We start from the raw sequence: 20436 nt of genomic DNA, 5'->3' as shown, positions 1-20436 counted from the left end.
CTGGGTCTACAGAGATTTCTGAAATGGGGGATCAGGGAACTAATGGATGACAAGAAGGGACTGGAAATGTAGGAGCAAAGAGAAAAGTACAGAAGGTAAGACAGGAGAACCCCAAAGTAAATGTCCTCCGTGTTTACTAATTCCTTTTTAAAATTTTTATTTTTAATTGACAAATAATAATTGTATATATTTACAGGGTAAAAGATGAAGCTCTGATATATTGTATACACTGTAGATTATATGTAGATGATCGTATCAAGCCAATTACCGTTCATCGCCTCAGGTACTTGTCATTTTTGTAGTGAGAACATTTCAAATACATTCTTTTAGCAATTCTGAAATATACAACGCATCATCATTAACTGTGGTCACCATGCTGTACAATAGATCTCAAAAACGTATTCCTCCTTTGTAACTGAATATTTGCCCTGATTGATCAAATCTCCCAATTCCCCACCCCACACCCCATGCTGGGGTGTGATTTCATACTCACGTCTACCTCCTTGGAGACTCAAAAGTACAGACGAGTGAGAAAGAAAAACTATTATTGGCATTTTTAAGACAATTTAATAAGCTTTCAGTTAGTTTCCTAGGCCAATGCGTATTTTATATAGTAAATGGCAACATCTAAATCTTATAGGTTGAATCAGAACATCTATATTTGGTTTTCTCTGGGGAAAATATACGTTAGCTCATCTGTTCAAAGGACACAGCCAAACAGCTTTTGAGAATAAGTCATTTTATACTGTGAATATGTGAAGTTAAACTCCCCCAGGCAGCTACAGGAAACCAGATTTAACCTAAATTTATTTCCAGTAGCAATAAAGTTGATTCATAATGGTTGAAATATACCCATTTAGTTTATGTAGTCTCATTAGAGCCGTGGATTAGTTTTATAAAACATACATATTGAGCTATTTTATGTTCTCCACTTTTCCTCATCAGAAAAAGAGAGTAAGAACAAAATGAAGCGCCTCCTGAGCACTGATGAATCATGCCCCACCAAACCCTTCAGACAGCAACCTGAAATTGGGCTGTTATGAAGCCGTTTTTAGCCGAGGAATCTTACATCCATAAGTAACTTGCCCAAGGTCGACAGGTTAGTAAGGTAGCATAATCAGGATTCCAGCTCCAGTCTGCTGATTCCAAAGTTCATGATCATCTTTTCATTGAAGTTATCTGCTTTGCTGTGACAACACATGATACAACATATGAGAAAGAGAAAGTGCTAAGTAGGCGCTAAGTCCCTAAATCTCCCATTTGCATCTTCAAAACTGGCCCCACCACAATTTAAAGAGCAAGGGGATTCTAAGAGCCTCCCCTGCAAGCGTAGAGAGTTGAAGAAAGGCAAGGCAGTTTCTGAGTGTAACACACACACACACACAGACATGCACAGAGTCGCAAACATAGATACACTAGCAAATAATAGAATACACACAAGACCAGATTAAAGGCTAAATGGGAACCTAAGCTAACAGGTTGATGTTAAGGAGGTGAAAATATTATAGCTGCCCCTTACCAAATACTGAGCAGATGTAGTTAGAAAACTGAAATGATGAAGGCAGAAGCGTGTTAAGAGGAAGAGATTCAATTTTAAAAGTTGTTCTAGGTCGGGCGCGGTGGCTCAAGCCTGTAATCCCAGCACTTTGGGAGGCCGAGGCAGGTGCATCACGAGGTCAAAAAATTAGCTGGGCATGGTGGCGCGTGCCTGTAATCCCAGCTACTCGGGAGGCTGAGGCAGGAGAATTGCCTGAACCCAGGAGACGGAGGTTGCAGTGAGCTGAGATCGCGCCATTGCACTCCAGTCTGGGTAACAAGAGCGAAACTCAGTCTCAAAAAAAAAAAAAGTTGTTCTATTTGCAGAAAACAGAGCCTGGCTGACATATCTCAGTGGAGGGCCTTGCACATAGTGGGTGCTTAACAGACATCTGTGGAATGACTTATTCAAGTTGGCCACTCTAGTAGCAATTATAGCTTGCCATGCACGTAATTAATTTGTCTACAGCTGTTGTTTTTTAGAATAAAGTTGGGTAAAATGAATGCAGTCATGGGTCAGTCAACAACAGGGATATGTTCTGAGAAATGTGTCATTAGGCAATTTCTGTCCGTGCCCGTCGCGGAGTATACTTACGCCAACCTGGATGGTACGGCCTACTACACACCGAGGCTACAGGGTGTAGCCTACTGCTCCCAGGCTACGTGTATACCTTGCTGCTGAACTGACTACTGCAAGCGATTGTAACATATTGGTATTTGTGTATTGAAACATACCTAAACACAGAAAAGGGGGTCAGACATGGTTGCTTGTGCCTGTAATCCCTGCATTTTGGGAGGCAGAGAGGGGAGGATTGCTTGAGGCAAGGAATTTGAGAGCAGCCCTGGCAACATAGTAAGACCCGGTCTCTACAAAAAATAAAAAGAATACAAATTAGCCAGGCCTAGTGACATGTGCCTATGGTCCCAGCTACTTAGGAGGCTGAGGAGGGAGAATTGGTGGAGCCTGGGAGGTTGAGGCTGCAGTGAGCCGTGGTTGTGCCACTGCACTCCAGCCTGGGTGACAGAGCCAGACCCCATCTCACAAAAGTAAAATAAAATAAAATAAAATAAACATAAACATAAAAAAGGTACTACAAAAATTGTTATAATCTTATGGTTAAACAGGGGGCTAACCTGATTAGGCTCACCAAATTGAACCTTCTTGCATGCTTTTAATTGCTTACCTCTACTTGACCTTAAAATTCTCACTAGCTTCCTTGTAGATACACAGCTCTGACCGTGGGTCACTAAAGTAACGGTTGCTTAAAGTTGCTTCCGGGAAGTAGGGGGCAGCTCTTGTCCAGTTCAAGTCAAAAGAGACCACCAGCTCTTCAACTGGATCCGTGCTGGTGGGTCCAGCTTGAAAGCAGAGGGCCAAAACTTCCGCCCTTAGATCGTGCTAATGCCATCCGTTTCTGCACGTGGGTTATATGATGAACCGTGCAGCCTGATTTCGCTTGGGCAGAAATCCTGATTGCTTCACCTTTCCTCCTCACCAATCGCTTTCCCCACACTTTAGCAGATTTTCTATTCCATAGACACCCCTAAGTCCATTTTAGGGAGGCAGAGTTGAGATTTGTTTTCCCATCTCCTTGCACGGAAGCCTTGTGAATAATATCTTTTCCCATTTGCAAAAACCCGTGGCCGCATTGACTGGCCTGCACCATGCAGGCAGAATGAACCTGCTTACTAACAATGGGCTACTCTTGCACACGCGGTCACTCATTGATCGCATCACTGTTTTGTGGCACATTACTGTACCTATTGCTGTGGCCTAAATAAGTCAACCAATAATAATGGCAGGTTAAACCTGGGAGTCAAAGTGTGGGGCCAGGCCCCCTGAGGCAGATAGTTCGAGACTTACCGAAAAGTGTTATTCAGGGTCTCGTTACTCAACACACCAAAATAGGAGGTGACTGTGAAAAATAATCTGTGGAACATAATCTTCACGACATCTTTAGAGCTTGGATCCGGGAATCGATGCAGTAGAAGAGACTGACCTCCAGAAAGACAAGGTTTCTTATGTCCACTCCTTTTCTAAGTTGAAGTTTAAGAACACCCTGTCTCCACTAAAAATACAAAAATTAGCCAAGCATGGTGGCACTCACCTGTAATCCCAGCTACTCGGAAGCCTGAGGCAGGAGAATCGCTTGAACCCAGGAGGCAGAAGTTACAGTGAGCCGAGATCTCGCCATTGAACTCAGCGCTGCAGCCTGGGCGACAGAGTGAGGAGTCACAAAACAAACAAACAAATTGGAACACAATGTTTGTGAACTACTACTGTCACCCGTTTTTTTGCAAAACTTATTTTTTGAGCCCAAGAGATGCTTCCCAAGCATGTTTTTCCTCTTAAACTAAAAAAAAAAAAAAAAAAAAAAAGTGTTCTATAGGAAATCTAATCCATATGTTTGTTTCCTTTTTTTTTTTTTTCAAGTTGGAAAACAGTTTAAATGATCACTCACCAAAATCCACAGGAGAATCTTAAATGTTTACAAGCACCAGTTATTCCAGGATTCCTGCCTGTACCACGTCCTTCATAGCAGAGCATCACAAATAAACGTTTCTGGTTGTTTCATCTACTTAAAACCAGATGTAAGACACAAACTAAGTCTTTGCAACTTTAGGCTTCAATGTGAAACCAGTAAAGCTCTTGGCACTTAAGGAGGCTGAGGCAGGAGGGCTGCTTCAAGCCAAGAGTTCATGACCAGCCTGGGCAACAAAGCACGACCCCATGTCCATAAAAAATAAAAAATAAGTTAACTGGACACGGTAGTGTGTGTCTGTAGTCCTAGCTGCTCGGGAGATTGAGGTGGGAGCGTCACTTAAGCCCAGGAATTCAAGGCTGCGGTCATGCCGCTGCACTCCAGCACTCTAGCCTGGGTGACACAGCAAGACCCTATCTTAAAAAAAAAAAAAAAAACTCTCGGAAAGGTTTTCTCTCTGAAAGCATTTCTCCTGTCCGGAAGATATGACCCACACATCTTCCAACTGGCCAAGACGGTTAAATACTTCAAAATGCCCCAAGAGGTCCCAAAATTTAGTCAAGGCAAGTATCAAACAGGCTGCATACTTTCCAGGTGTGACGAATGATCAGATTTTAGAGACATTAACATCATGGAATCCTTGGAGGACTGAGATACTAAAGCACCAGCAGACAGTCTCACAGGAAGTCTGGAACCAATTCTTCTTCTGTCAGTAATAGGCCTTTCTAGACTTTGGCCTAGAAGATGAATTCTTTGTGCTTCGAGTTACGGATCCATCCTTTTGACTTTAACCTTCTAACGGCTTCCCTCATACCTTTGGGTTGCAGTGGTGGCATTTCTCCCCACTTCTCACACACATCCAGTGCTGCCTCTACCACCTCCCCGACGAAAACCTTGGAAATACCAGACATAGCAATATCAACATTCGGAGACACAGACGTGCCAGTGATGGACTGGATCAGCCTTTTGATGGCTGCCTTAGGGAAAGCTGAGCGGCGGTACATTTCATAACGGTTCAGCTGCTCTTCAAAAAAAGAAGAAACCAGGATTTGCATCCTCTGAATCTCATCTTCATCTACCTTCTGCTTCTTCTCTTTCTTTTCTTTGGTATCTATTTTCAGTTTTTTGGCTGCAGGAGTAAGTAATGATGAGTCTTCCCTTTCAACTGCTGTTAAATCTGAGACATCCTGACTCTTGAGCTCGCTTTCCTCCGCTGCAGCTTCTTTTAAGTCCGCATCTGCGTCTCCGTCAGTTTCCTCCGGGATTCCATCTGTGTTGGTAGCCCCGGTCCCCGGGCGCAGCGACGGTCTCATCCGACTCCCCTGTCTCTCCACCTTTGTCTGTGGGCGACTCGCGGGCATCGTCCAGCGCGGATAGGATTAGAAGGGAGAGGAGATCGCAGCACTGTCCGAGGCTGGAGCTCAGAACCGTCTGTTTCCTTTAATCATCAAAACTGATGCCTAGTTAATAGGAGTTATGATGACCAAATACCTTTCCATTAAAACAGGAAATTATATTTTATTTACTGTAAACAAATTACAACTCAGAGATGTTTGAATCTGCTTTGAAGTGTATTGCCCTAAAGCCTTTTTTTTTTTTTTTTTTTTTTGAAACAGAGTCTCACTCTGTCCAGTCTGAGAAGGCTGGAGTGCAATGGCGCAATCTTGGCTCATAGCAACCTCCACCTCCCAGTTCGAGCAATTCTCCTGCCTCGGCCTCCCTAGTAGATAGGATTACATGCATGCACCACCCCGCCAAGCTAATTTTTGTACTTTTTTTTTTGAGACGGAGTTTCGCTCGTTACCCAGGCTGGAGTGCAATGGCGCCATCTCGGCTCACGCCTCCTGGGTTCAGGCAATTCTCCTGCCTCAGCCTCCCGAATAGCTGGGATTACAGGCACGCGCCACCATGCCCAGATAATTTTTTGTATCTTTAGTAGAGACGGGGTTTCACCATGTTGACCAGGATGGTCTCGATATCTTGACCTCATGATCCACCCGCCTCGGCCTCCCAAAGTGCTGGGATTACAGGCTTGAGCCACCGTGCCCGGCCAATTTTTGTACTTTTAGTAGAGACGGGATTTCACTACATTGGCCAGGCTGGTCTCTAACTCCTGACCTCAAGTGATCCGCCCGCCTGGGTCTCCCGAAGTGCTGGGATTACAGGCCCCCAGCTAAACTTCAAGAGAGATCTAAACTAAAACAAACATTTCCTAAACCATGTTTTCAATCTCATGCTTGGCTTTTAGAGCTCCTTGTTAGATACAAACTATCTTTTACTGAGAATCAAGAACAAAAGGTAATACTGGAGGCACAAGAAAATTAGTCGACCTCATTTGTCTTGTCTATTAACTCTTTAAAATTATTTGAGGACTAGCTGTTCATCCCAGTCATGAAAACTGATTGAAACCTTTACCACCACCTAGAGGTCATTGAGCTGTACTGCAAAAAAAAAAGAAAAATGTGACTAATGTGGCTGTAAATTCTCAGGCATTTTACGGTTTTTCCGTTACCACACCAAACTGACATAATACTGGATCCTTGGGAAAAATAAATGATCCTCATAAGACAGCCACTTTTTAAACTCCCAAACATAGAGTAAGTCAAGGAATGGAAAAGAACAGCTGGGAAAACAGTTTGTCCCAAGAATATCCCTTCCTTGAGCTGAAACTGCCACTTCCTGTACCAGCAACTAGATTTCGAAGATGCATGTTCAATACCCGCTGCAGAGAGGAAGCCGCCATCTTGCTTTCTAGTGGAGAAGGGCTTGGGAGACAAACAGAAGTGAATATGTTGGGATCCAACCTTTTTATGGCTGTAGAATTTTAGCGCATCCTTCTTTATCTCTTGAAACTAGAATCCTGGTCCATTCTTGATATATTTAGGCAAGACCAGAGTGAGTCAGAAGATAAAAATTTAACATCTCCCATAATTTCATTACCTCTGGGGAAAAAAAATCATTTAAAAGATGTTTAGAAAACATATCAAAAACTTTCCATAGGAGACATTTGAGAGAAAAATTGAAAGAAAAAAATCAACAAAAGGTCTCTTTTTCTTCCATGTGTTATTTTAGAGAATTAGATTTGGACTTTGCCTCTGAGTAAGCATCTCAGTCTATTTTAGTCTGCAAAGTTGTCCATTTTGACTAGGGTTGCTAGTGACTCTGAAACCACCTTGGGTCTGCACTAGGTTTCTGTGGACTTCTATTCCATGGAACTTGGAGGAAAAGGTTAGTTCTGATCCACTGGATACCCTCCTGCAATCCAATGGACTATCTGGTTTTGGAATTGATCTCTTTCTGCCTTGGGTTTTAGAGCCCATGGCCAATGTAGCCAGCTGTTATCTAGTCTGTAGGGAATCTCACCAATCCATAACAACTTAATAAATGACCCTCAGAGGGCTAAATCATTACAGTGCCACCTCGTGCTCCAGTCTCTTGACAGCTAACAGCCCACTGTGAGTACAAGGGTGCGCCCATGGGCTACTGCCGAGAGTGAGGTAGGGAGGACACTGTGTGTGAGGTCATGAAATGACTGCTCTACAGCCAGTGTCATCTGAGGATTGTGAGCAAAATCATCAAGTAGATGTCGACAAGTAGCCTTCTTCGCAATTGAATGATTTCAAAATAAACTCCATACAGGTGACTTTCACTGCATGCAATGGGAAAGTGTGCACGTTTACCGGGTTTGCCCACATTTGTGTCTGGGACTGTGGTGTGGTATCGAATAGTCTTCTGCGGCTAGAAGCACTCTCATTTTGTAGCAATGCCAGGAGCATGGTTGGCTCCAGAGATCGCGGATCATTTCAGCTTTATGCTCAAGAAACTGCCGCACACCCAACGTACTTCTTTGAAACTCAAAGACAAGAAAGTTCACTGAGACATTCTGCTAATAATTCACTGCCTTGGGGCCCAGGGTATTTAGATCGGAGCTCAGCATCCTTCTTTCATTTAAGGGAGGCCTTTTAGACCTCCTTGGTTGAAAGCAAGTAGAGTTGCCCATGGAAAGAATTACTGTGCTTTAGAAAGAACTCAAAGCAACAGATGAGTGGGCTTGAGGCATCTCTGTTAAATTAATTGAAGTGAGAATAGCAAGAAAAAAGCAATGAGAGAGTTTTGGACATGTTATATTACATATTTGCCATAAACTCTTTTTCAGTGACACCCAGGATAACAGGGAAAAAAGACGCCAGGACCTCCGTTGGATGAGAATTGCACTGACTGAACTGGAATCAGGTAAGAGTCTCTGGAGTTCCCCTTGGTTCTACACCTAGATTGGAACAATAATCGAGAGACAGTGGTGTGCAAAGACTCATACTCAGAGATGCCTCCGAAACCATGTATAAGCCAAGAAGAGCATTGAAAGTCACGAGTTAAACCAAGAGCGGGTTGTCTGAACAAACTTTGCAACCCATAGGGGAAGTCAGAAGGGGAAAGGGAGGAGAGAGCTGGGCCCCTAAGAATCTACTGCCCTGGTGCTGATTTCAGGATGCACCCTCTTACTCAAAAGGGCTATCCAGACTGTATGTTTTCCATTAAGAAAACTACAACTCAAAAAAAAAAAAAAAGAAAACTACAACTCAAAATCTATTTAAATTACAACGAGAAAGTGAGGCCCCAGGACTAAAATGTGAATTTGAGAGGCTTAGATCTAGTAAAGTGGTTTCCAACAAAAATGACTGAGACATGTGGCCTTTTTTTGTTTGTTTAGATTTGGGGACAAGAAAAAGCAGAAATAAAAACTCTTTAAAAGTATATTCGATTTTGTGATATAAAGACCTAGTATTTCTCTAGAGTTTCATATAGAATGTTTGGTCTTCTATGGTGGTGGTGATTGGTGTGGTCAAGATTATTACAACTCATTGTAACCATTTGTTGGGACTTTTAAGCACAACGTAAAGCAGTGGGTTCATGGCTTTTGTGGTATAGCCTTTTAAAAGGAATTTGGTTTCTTCATCTTATGCTCTCACAGTGTTTTAAATTGCACCGGTTCCAGATACTCTTTAAAAATACACAGTCAAGAATTCTATTTATATATGCAGAAACAAAAATATCTATTGTAAATGAGACATCTCAGGGTATCCAGGGTGTCATTTGACCAGGGACATTGTCTCCTGACTCTTTTCCTCTCGTAGTCAAAGAGCTCTCCCCACCCTGCCCCTTCCTGCGGTTGCCTGTTAATGACACCTAGCTTTCCTGTGCAACGTTAGTCATGCTTGCTTGGGCCTCCACTACCCTAGCATTAGTGAAATGGCCTGGTCTTGAGCTTGTAGGCGGCAGTGGCATCACTGGGTAGAGGGACGTGCAATCCATGTCTGCATGTTCCTTCATCGTTGAAAAGACTGGATTCCCTAACCGTTCTTCCATTCTTGGCATTTAACTGTCCTTTCTAAAAGATCACCTTTCACCTTCCCACCACAGAAACTGCAAAGCGTTATAAATTCTTTAAGTTTAAAAAGTTGATATGAAAGAACAAGTCCTTGATCTAGAAGGAAAGGTTCTCAGCTTGAAGGCTGGCCTATCTTCCCTGTAGCCCGACGTGTATATTCTTGGCTAGCAATGGTGATCCACAAGCCAATGTTGTGGTAGAATTTGCCCAACAGGTACTAACTAAAACCCGTGAAGTCAAAGAAAAGTGTGGGCCGGGCACGGTGGCTCATGCCTATAATCCCGGCACTTCGGGAGGCTGAGGCAGGCAGATCACAAGGTCAAGAGATAGAGACCATCCTGGCCAACACGGTGAAACCTCGTCTCTACTAAAAATATAAAAAGTAGCTGGGCGTGGTGGTGCGTGCCTGTAGTCCCAGCTACTCAGGGGGCTGAGACAGGAGAATCACTTGAACCCCGCAGGTGGCGGAGGTTGCAGTGAGCTGAGATCATGCCACTGCACTCCAGCCTGGTGAGAGAGTGAGACTCCACCTCAAAAAAAAAAAAAAGAAAGAAAAAAAAGAAAACAGGAAAAGTGTGACCACTCTGCTAGCTCCCCGTGATTTTACTGGCTTATAACAATTAAAAATTGAATTGGGTTGAAACGCACTAAATTGAAATGTTTTGAATGATGGCTGATTCATGCTTATTCCTTTATTCATGCAAGAAAAGCCTGCCATCTTGAAGCTCATGGTCAAACGAATGTCTTTCAGAAAATATGCCCAAGGGTTCGGTGGGGATGGAGAAAAGCATTTTGGAAATCTATAAAATATAGAGCCCATACTTGCCAAGTAAGTATGACAAGGTCAACCTTACCTTAGCAATAGAGGAGGAGGTATATTAGAAGCAATGAAAAAATTACATCTAAATATGGCAACTTGAAATTTTTCAGAGTTTATTTACTAAGGCTTACATTTCTGTGCAACTAAAAGATTTCGAAAAAGGGACACATCAGAGGGATCTTAGGGACGTGCTTAAAAATAATGAAGATTTTGGAAGCAAAGCATATGTTGCAGAGTAGGCTGTTCATTTTGGTGTTGGGTGAAATTGTTTCCAGGAACACAGATTGGCTAAGTTCATAAAACAAAAGCTCCAGTTCCAACGGTATGGACTTTGAGCAGATTTCACTACTCAGACCAGACATCAGCTTGAAACAAACAAGGCTCTATGTCCAACTTGAAGCTTTCCAGGGACAGGCCATTGGTGCTCAGAAGAGTCTGGGTGGGAAACTGGGGTAGCCTAGCCAGAAGTATTTTGTACACCTTCCCAAAGAGGAATTAGCTGCCCTTCTGTCCTCAACCCGTCAGCTTGATTAGCGGTCTTTGGCAACATATACTGAATCCTGGCACCATCAAGAAGCCCGAAGAAACAACTGCTCACTTGGTACAGATGGCAGAAAGAAAGATCGATGGGAGACCTGCTTTGATACTCTGCTGATTTTCTCCAGCAGAATTTCTGTAGCGTATGAGACAAAATGCCTTCCTTTTCGCTTGGTTTGAGTAATGTCAGTTTCTGTGAGTCTGAGTTATTTGCTTAATATGGAAAAGCAGGAGAAGTGTCCCTGTATAATCTTAGAATGTCTGAAAACTCAAGAATAGAGACAAATTAAGCCCTGGCAGTCTTGGGCATTGAATCCTAGGGTCTGGCAATCACTTTGACTCTTTATAGAGAGAGTGAGCTGCAGTTAATACATGGCCCTCTGTATAAACTAGGAACATTCAGACACAAAGAACAAACTCAATAAATACTTGATGAATGAATGAATGCTAGGACTTTATTTGGGAGAAACCAGTCAACATCATAGGCTCGCAATGGGTGTTTCAGGGCATGTTTTGGTCCTTTCTCTTCTTTAAGCATCATAGATAACAAATCTTAGCTGAATTTGTCTTATCCCAGGACACCAGGGAAATGAGTCAAAAGTAGGAGGACCAGGTCTAGATCAGCTACAAAGTGAATAATGAGCCCAGCCACTATTAAATGTTGGCAAAGCCTGGCAACATGGTTGAAGTCTTCTGAGAAACAGAGAGCGTTTAATGACCAGACTCCTGGGGCCAAGAACAGGAGAAGGAAGCTGCATCCCCTCTGCTCTGCCAAACACATCTGCACCGCTTCCTCCAACGACAGTGTGCCTCTTATGATTTCTTCACTCTTGCTGTCCCAAACTCTTGAAATGCCCCCATATAAAACCTCCACCCGTGGAAACCCGACTTGTACTTCCTCGTCCAGCTTAACTCAAAAGCCACCTCGTTCGTGAGTCCTTTTCCGTCTGAAGTAATTTCTCCTTCCTTTGAGCCTCTACGGTACCTTCGTATCTCAGGTACTTAGATAATTCTTTGCAACAATATTATTAGTAAGCTTGTCTTATACATCCTACCAGATGGATTCTAAGCTTCTGGATAAAAAAGCACTAGTATTACTAATACTAATAGACACACACGCCCATATACACACTGGATATACACACACACACAATGTATATAATAGACATGGTATATTTGTGTATATACCACATACATCAGATGATAAATATATATATATGCATATATACAAATACATGATGTTGTAATTTAGTGTATGTATTACATTTAGTAGTAGTAATATTATAGTGATTTTTATCTCCCTTGCCTGCTGCAGTCTCGGGAACACAATGGATGTCAATGGACATTAGTTCAGTAAATTAAGTACCAACACTTGGCACAGGTAAAGACGCCCTATAGAAGGGCTCATTCACCTTTCCTCTAAGAACTTTTTGGTCAACTACTTGTGCAATCAAGATGTTAGCAGGGGCTGGGCACAGTGGCTCATGCCTGTAATCCTAGCACTTTGGGAGGCCGAGGCTGGCAGATTACAACATCAGGAGATCGAGACCATCCTGGCCAACATGGTGAAACCTCTTCTCTACTAAAAATACAAAATTAGCTGGACATGGTGGCATATCCCAGGAGGCTGAGGCAGGAAGATCACTTGAACCAGGGAGTTGGAGGTTGCAGTGAGCCGAGATTGTGCCACTGCATTCTACCTTGGCGACAGAGTAAGACTCTGTCTGAAAGAAAGAAAGAGAGAGAGAGAGAAAGGAAGGAAAGAAGGAGGGAGGGAGGACGGAAGGAAGGGGTAGGGAAGGAAGAAGGAAGGGGGAAGGGGGAAGGAGGGAGGAAGAAAGGGGGGAGGGAGGGAGGAAGGAAGGGGGAAGGGAGGGAGGAAGGAAGGGGGAAGGGAGGGAGGAAGGAAGGGGGAAGGAAGGAAGGAAAGAAAAAGAAAGAAAGAAAGAAGAAAGAAAGAAAGAAAGAAAGAAAGAAAGAAAGAAAGAAAGAAAGAAAGAAAGAAAGAAAAAGAAAGAAAGAAAGAGAGAGAGAAAGAAAATGTTAGCAGGGTCTCTCTGCCCTCAGAGATTTGATCAACTTGCCCTAAAGTCTAATTCTCTGGCTAGGATAAGCTGATGCCTTCCCCGTGATTTCTGCAAATTCTTGTGCATACATTGTTCCTCCTGTTCGCTCATCCTCACCACTGAAATGACAGCACTTTGGGAGGTCAAAACAGGCAGATCTCTTGAGCCCAGCAGTTTGAGACCAGGCTGGAAAACATGGTGAAATTCCACCTCTCCAAACAAACAAATGCCTGTGGTCCCAGATACTCAGGATGCTGAGGCGGGGGATGGTCTGAGCCTAGGAGGTGGAGGTTGCAATAAGCCAAGATTACTTCCACTGCTGCACTCCAGCCTGGATGACAGAGTTAGACCATGTCTCCAAAAATAAATAAATAAACAAACAACAACAGAAAAAAAAAAACAAAAAAAAACAGCATGCCAAACTGCCTCTTCTCTTGTTTTAGCAGAAGTTCAACCACAGCAAGCATCTCTGATTGTTTCATAGACCTGATCCCTATGTGGTACAGGAGTGTTCAGGTAGCTTCAGGCCCTTCTACCACTCACTCTTCCCTTGCCCCCATCATTCCAGAGTTCTAAAGCAGTCTGTTCTCCCTGCCTTATACAGGCAACATGCCAGGTCCCTCGGGGTTCTAAGCTACTACCTCAAATGGCTTATTAAAGTTCTTCTTCCAGACCCAGACAGTAAATACTGTCTCAAGAATTCTGGAACATATTCACTCCATTCTTTGCCTGACAATCTGCCATTGTATTGAATCATAATATAAGAAGCCTGTTTAGCATCTCTCTGATTTTCCGTATTTCAGACTCTACTGAGTATTGTTCTTTTTAGCTTTTTCACCTCAGTATTCCTGGTTTCCAATTCTTACCTCCTAGATCTCATTCATTCATTCTTTCATTTATCTGAGAACATACTATACTATAGACGATGCACTTATTTTACAGAAACAATTAAGACAGATTCCTTGTATTCAGGGACCTGGTTAAAATTAAGTCTGACTTACCTATTTGCTCAGCTGGTCCAAGGGAAATAGTTCTAGGTATTACCTTTTATGCTAAGAGAAAGCTGCCCCTTACAACAACCCGAGACTCAGTGACCAACGTCCAAATTCTGACATTTTTTTTTTTTTTTTGAGACAGAGTTTCACTCTTGTTACCCAGGCTACATTGCAATGGCGTGACCTCGGCTCACCACAACCTCCACCTCCTGGGTTGAAGCAAAAAATTCTGATATTTTTAATAGAAACTTGGCCAGGCTGTGGCTTCAGTTTCTTAGATTAGTACAGGGAATTAGTAATACAATTAAGACTAACTGAATGGCAGACCAAAAGAAAAAGCTGAAAGCCAGAATAACCAGCTGAAGGATAAAGAATGGGTTAGTTTGTGTTTCCTATGATCCGTGTTAGAGGAAGTAAAGATGAAAGAAAAAAAAAAAGAAGAAGAAAAAAAGTAAATAAATGTTAAAATTTTTTAAAATAAAAAAATAAGAAAAGAATGGGTTAATTTATCCAGTCATTTTTGAACAGATGAGGACACTCTGAAAATAGCCTCCTTTTATAAGCTTTGGTAATGTTCCCGTTAAGACCAAATATTTCTCTTCCTTGAATATCAATACCTTCCTTTAAATATCCTTGAAATGTTTGATGAGCATCTGGAGTCAAAACACTATGTACTTTCATTATCATAGAAGGAGCCAAATACTTTGAAATGCTTGTAATACTTTTAAACAGTCATATTAAGATCAAATCAATTTTCTGACCCTGACTTGTTGAATTATAGAAAAAAGAGAATAAGCTGTATTAAAAACAGAGTGGCTTGTGCTGACTCCATAAGGGAAAATATAAAGGGAATTAATGATTATTAAGTATTCCTATGTAGCAAATACTATGCTGGGCCCTTTGTATGCTCTCCTATTACCCATTATCCACATATCCCTAGGGAACTCTCTTTAAAGTAGATATTGTATTTTTCTTTCCATTTTACCAATAGGGAGATGGAAGTGAAGAGTGAAATCAAAGCTTCACTGTGAACTGCAAAGCTTGCTCTCTTTGACAGTAGTTCATTTTCAACGGGGTATTTATTTGTCTCCTCACAGAATTCACATTTGAAATCATGAATAGCCCCCACCTTTGCAGAATTCCAAAGATACTTTGTCTACAAATTATTAACCTGTAACTCATCATTTCACAGGTAGTTTTATTGGTCTGAGGATTATAGTTAGGACACATTCATTTGTAGAAGGAAAATATACTCCTCGTATTTCCTTAGGGAGGTACTAGTCAGAGGGGTGTGGAACTGTGGATGGGCTGTTTACGGTCCTTTTTTATCTGAACTTACCACATTTCATGTTAAACAACATTGCTAACCTAGCAGCTGATAAAATCTATCACCTTAAAACTCAGAGGGATTCTAGAGGTCATCTAGTCTGGTATTTCTCAAGTGTTGTCTGTACACAGATTACATGAGAATCACTTGGTTAGTGTTTTCAAAATAGACATTCCTGGGGCCTTCCCAAGGCTTTCTTTACAAAAGCTTAAAGGCAGGACACTGGGAATCTGCATTTTAAGGTTTCTAAATTGATTATCTGGCATAGCCTGGTTTCCCAACCTCTTATCCAAGACCACCTCTAGTTCCACAGAGGAATCCCATCATACGTACCCCGGACCTGTAAGCAGGCAAGGCAGTCTCATCAAGGACACACTCAGTCTCCTCAGGGACACACATTCATCAGGGGACAAACTTGGAGAAAGCGTGTTTTTTCATTTTGTTTTGTTTTTTGGAGATAAGTTCTCACTCTGTCACCCAGGCTGGAGTGCAGTGCTGCAATCTCGGCTCACTGCAACCTCTGCCTTCTGTGTTCATGAGATTCTCCTGCCTCAGCCTTACAAGTAGCTGGGACCACAAGCATGTACAACTATGGCCTAGCTAATTTTTTGTATTTTTAGTAGAGAAGGGGTGTGGGAGGGCATCACCGGGTTTCCCAGGCTGGTCTTGAACTCCTCGGCTCAGGCAATTCGCCTACCTCAGCTTCCCAAAGTGCTAGAATTATAGGCATGAGCCACTGTACTCAGTTACTGAGATAACACTAGGTTTAAAAATCCTTTCTAAATTTAATTTAAAATGTTACCTTAAAACTTCCATTCATTGTTCTCAACTCAGCCCAGAAGCAATACATAAAATACATGCAATTCTTTAGAACATGAGCCTTTAAATATTCAAAGACAGCTAATACAGTTCCCCTTGGGACTTTTCTTCCCTGGCCTTAAATCATCTCTTTTATCTTTTCTAATAGATCGTGAATTCAGTAACCTATTACCTGTCAAAAAAGACAGTTCGGCCAGGCCTGGTGGCTCACGTCTGTAATCCCAGCACTTTGGGAGGCCAAGGCAGGCAGATCACAAGGTCAAGAGATTGAGACCATCTTGGGCAACATGGTGAAACCCTGTCTCTACTGAAAATACAAAAATTAGCCAGGCATGGTGGTGCATGCCTGTAGTCCCAGCTACTCTGGAGGCTAAGGCGGGAGAATCGCTTGAACTCAGGAGGCAGAGGTTGCACTAAGTCGAGATTGTGCCACGGTACTCCAGCCTGGCAACAGAGCAAGACTTTGTCTCAAAAACAAAAGCAAAATCAAATAAAAATTAAAGGTTCATGGAAGATCAAATCCAAGTGGCCAATCTTTGGGAGGCCAAGGCAGGTGGATCACGAGGTCAAGAGATCGAGACCATCCTGGTCAACATGGTGAAACCCCGTCTCTACTAAAAATACAAAAAATTAGCTGGGCATGGTGGTGCGTGCCTGTAATCCCAGCTACTAGGGAGGCTGAGGCAGGAGAATTGCCTGAACCCAGGAGGCGGAGGTTGCGGTGAGCCGAGATTGTGCCATTACACTCCAGCCTGGGTAACAAGAGCGAAACTCCGTCTCAAAAAAAAAAAAAAAATTATTAACGGTAGGGAATTTAAATTAAAATAACAATGTAATATTTTCCACCCATTCGAATGGCAACATTTTCAAAGACCAGGAGTATTTCTTGTTGGTGGAGCTGTGTGAAAGAGGAAGTATTCTTTCCTGATGAATATGAGAGTATGAAAATGTACAGTCATATAGAAACTGTATGGAAAACAGTGTAGCAACATCTGTTTAAGTGCACATAAATATATTGACTTACCAGTTATATCCCAGACTCTGTCCCTAGAAGTAAAAAACTTATGTACCAGAAAATTGCCAAGTTTTGGCAAAAGTGTAGAGCAATGAAAACGAACACACGCTGTCTGGGCATGGTGGCTCATGCCTGCAATCCCAGCACTTTGGGAGGCTGAGAGGGGTGGATCACCTGAGGTCAGGAGTTTGAGACCAGCCTGGCCAACATGGCAAAACCCCGTCTCTACTAAAAATACAAAAATGAGCCAGGCATGGTGGCATGCACCTGTAATCCCAGCTACTCGGGAGGCTGAGGCAGCCTCCTTGAACCCGGGAGGCTGAGGTTGCAGTGAGCCAAGACTGCACCACTGCACTCCAGCCTAGGTGACAGAGTGAGACTCTGACAAACAAAACAACAGCAACAACAAAACTAACACATACAGCTAATGGTGGTGTGTATTGATGCAATCACTTTGAAAACCTGTTTTCCAGTGTCTTCTAAATCTGATCATATGAATACTTGTGATGTAGAAATACCACTCTTGGTATGTGCTCAATGGAGATGTGTGCATATGCTCACCAGAAGCAATGCTGAAGAATAGTGACTGCCGCGCTATTCATGGAAGCCTAAAAGTGGAAACTGCCAACTATGGTTGGAATGTTTGTCCCTGGGAAACTCATGTGGAAATTTAATTGGCAATGGAACTGTATTCAGAGTTGGGCTCTTGAAGAGATGATTAGGCCATTAGGGCTCCACCCTCATTAGTGAGATTGGTGCTGCTGTCAACAGGTGGATTTGGCTTTCTCTCTCTCTCTCTCTCTCTCTCTCTCTCTCTCTCTCTCTCTCTCTCTCTCTCTCTCTCTCTCTCTCTCTCTCGGCTTTGCTCTTCTGCTATGTGAGGAACAATGTTCCTCCTCTCCAGAGAATGCCATTTTTTATATTATCCATTTAATTCTGGGCCCAGGATTAAAGAGGGCTTGGTCTTGGACTTCCCAGCACCTAGAACTATGAAATAAATTTCTGTTCTTTATAAACTACCCAGTCTCAGGTATTCTGTTATAGCAGCACAAAATGAACTAAGACAGTACCCAGTATCCTTGAAGACTAGAATGGACAGATGAATTCTCATATTCTTTCAATGGTATAGTGTTCAGGAATAAGAACAAACACTCCAAGCATCGATATGATTGAATCTCACAAAAGAAATCAGGCACAACGGCGTACAAATGCATACTTCCATTTATATACAACCTCCAAACACACAAAGCGTAGAAATTAGAAGGTAGCTGTTACACTACAAGTGGATAAGAGGCTTCCGGAGCACTGGTAATGTTCTATTTCTTGATCTAGAAGCTGATTATATGGGTGTGTTCAGTTTAAAAATTCATTGAGCTGTATATCTCCAATTTGTCCACCAAGTTGTTTTTTCTCCCAAACAATCATATGTGTAGGATTTATAATGCATTGATGATGGCCAATGAATTAAAATTCTGTATACCCACATTATGGATATTATGCAGCCGCTGAAATAAATGAATTGGTACTATACCAAATTTACATATAGTATCTCATTTGGGAGGCAAACGAGAACAAAAATAGTGGCTGACTGTGGGGCTCACACCTACAATCCCAGCACTTTGGGAGACTGAGGCAGGAGGATCACTTGAGCTCAGGAATTTGAGACTAGCCTGAGCAACAGAGTGAAACCCCATCTCTACAAAAAATCAACAGATTAGCCAGACAAGGTGGTATGCACCTGTGGTTCCAGCTGCATGAGAGGCTGAGGCAGGAAGATCGCTTCAGCCTTGGAAGTCAAGGCTGTAGTGAGCTGTGTTCATGCCACTGCCCTCCAGTCTGGGTGACAGAAGGTCTGTCTCAAAAACAAGACAACTCCATTGTATATGTTAAACATGTAATCCTCATAACAACCCTAGGATACTGGTATAATATTCTCATTTACAAATGAAGACATAGAGGCAGGAGAGATTACTTAAATAACTCATCTGAAAGTCACAAAGCTAATATAGGGTAGAATTTTTAGAAGTTAGAAATTCCTACCATTTCAGTATAGAACCACATAGAGAACTCCTTTTATCAGTATGGAGCCATTAATCAAAACTCTTCGGAAATGAAAGCACCAGAAGATGCAAAACCAAATAATATCACCAACCAGTCAATGGTTAAGTGTCTTTTCTCAAGACTAATAGTGAATAATTTGTGGGGTGCTGACCAAGGCGTACATCCAAGCCTTTAACTTATTTTTCTATTAAACAACCCTACAATACATGGACAAACACTACTGATCATCTACATCCTACAGATGAATACCCAATTCCAGGCCTCATTTTCTCTGCCCAATCCTGTCTCTCCAACTTCATGGAATTCACATGAACTCTGAAGTGGGCAGATCTAGGCCTCCTCAAGTTCCAGCCTCTTATCCGCTGTGGACTTCAGATACGGAAGATAAATAAATCCTGATTATATTGTATTTTTATTTCTTTTCATTCATCTAGGTCAAGCTCAGATGTTACCTGCTCATTTATTCACTCACTCATGCATGCACTTAGCACAAATTGAGAACTTACATTATGCCAGAGTTGCTGGACTAATAAAAAGATGAATAAGTCATGTTATCTACCGTCTAGGAAGTCAGTCTTCTGAGAGAGATATCCTTACAAATGAACATACAAAATGTAGTGTCCTATAATATGGTTACTTCCTAAGTTGGAGGAAGAGGAAACAGTCAGCTCTGCCTGGAGGAATCAGAGAAGGAAGACCTTCCAGGCTGAAGAGGAATTCACTCGGCAGCTAAGGATATGGCATGGGCAAAAGTGCAAGAACCATTTACTGGGACAGTGCCATGATCAGATTTGGCTTTCAAACAACTAGACGTGGATGTGAACTAAAAGTGAATAGAAAAAAAGAGAGAGAGAGAGACCAATTAAGAGGCAAAAAAATGAAGAAGCTTTGACCACATTAGTGAAAATTTTAGGAAAGCAGATTCAGTAACCCTAGGTGACAGATTGAACGTGTAACGCAGAACGGGGAGATGTGGAGGATAATTCTAAGCTGCTAGTTCAGGAGATTGAGTAGGTTGAGGTGCATTAAAATGAGACTGAAAAATTTGAACAAAGGAAACAGGGGTTTTTTTTTTCATTTTTGTGTTTGTTTATAATTTCAACTTTTGGAGAACAATCGGTACCATCACCCAGGTAGTGAGCACAGTACCCAATAATTTTCAACCCTTGCCTTGCTTCCTCCCTCTAGTAGTCCCCACTGCCTACTGTTGCAGTCTTTGTATCTACACGCACTCAATGTTTAGCTCCCACTTATAATAAGAATATGCAGTATTTTGTTTTCTATTCATGTGTTAATTCATTTAGGAGAATGGTTTCCAGCTGCATCCATGTTGCTACAAAGGGCATGATTTTATTTTTTATGGCTGTGTTATCTTCCGTGGTGTAAATGTG

General features: G+C 42.2%; 1 protein-coding gene and 1 pseudogene across 2 annotated transcripts in view; one reads left to right on the top strand and one right to left on the bottom strand.

Moving 5' to 3' along the window:
- Positions 1-144: 144 nt before the first annotated feature.
- On the bottom strand, positions 145-5442 carry LOC100402925 (transcription initiation factor TFIID subunit 11 pseudogene; annotated as a pseudogene). Its single transcript, XR_013533692.1, has 4 exons — positions 3999-5442; positions 3645-3749; positions 2272-2403; positions 145-1187 (listed from the first exon to the last, which is right to left on the bottom strand). The product of XR_013533692.1 is annotated as a transcription initiation factor TFIID subunit 11 pseudogene (transcript).
- A 1215-nt stretch (positions 5443-6657) lies between these two features.
- GMPR (guanosine monophosphate reductase) overlaps positions 6658-20436 on the top strand; it is a 147289-nt gene continuing 133510 nt past the window's right edge. Inside the window, exons 1-2 of the mRNA XM_035294832.3 lie at positions 6658-6802; positions 8176-8252. The gene's annotated coding sequence lies outside the window, so the exon portion shown is untranslated. The remainder of the gene's footprint in view (positions 6803-8175; positions 8253-20436) is intronic.

Source organism: Callithrix jacchus, chromosome 4 (assembly GCF_049354715.1).
Source record: "Callithrix jacchus isolate 240 chromosome 4, calJac240_pri, whole genome shotgun sequence".
Classification (NCBI taxonomy): Eukaryota; Metazoa; Chordata; class Mammalia; order Primates; family Cebidae; genus Callithrix; species Callithrix jacchus.
Note: the sequence above shows the minus strand (reverse complement) of the source record. Positions and strands in the feature narration are given on the sequence as shown.